Source organism: Penaeus monodon, chromosome 22, assembly GCF_015228065.2.
Source record: "Penaeus monodon isolate SGIC_2016 chromosome 22, NSTDA_Pmon_1, whole genome shotgun sequence".
NCBI lineage: Eukaryota > Metazoa > Arthropoda > Malacostraca > Decapoda > Penaeidae > Penaeus > Penaeus monodon.
The window spans coordinates 37995318-37995647 of NC_051407.1; the positions used below are offsets into that span (position 1 = coordinate 37995318).

Genomic DNA, 330 nt, shown 5'->3' on the forward strand with positions numbered 1-330 from the left:
CACGACAAAGAACCAGCCCCTTCCCTATGTGTCTAGCCCGCGACAGTGCTGCCATCTGTGTATCGGAACGAATAGGCTGCCGCAATTTGTGACGTCACACGATACGGCCGCGACAAGATTTTCATCTTCCTGGCGGTTTGGGGGTTTATTGCAGCTGCGGGTTGTCGCTTCGCACCGCCATGTTCCGTTTCCTAAATTAAGTAGGGAGAAGACTGGCGTAAGGCATGCTTGATTAAAAATCGTTGGGATTTGGATTTACTTTCTTCATGTTAACACAAAGTTTGTGTGTGTGTGCGCGCGCGCGATTATGTGCATGCATTTGTGTCTGTG

The 330-nt window shown here is 49.7% G+C and overlaps 1 protein-coding gene across 1 annotated transcript in view; it reads left to right on the plus strand.

The window, feature by feature from the left end:
• LOC119587119 (nuclear distribution protein nudE homolog 1-like) overlaps positions 1-330 on the plus strand; it is a gene marked incomplete in the record, with an annotated part of 132241 nt that overhangs the window by 23008 nt on the left and 108903 nt on the right.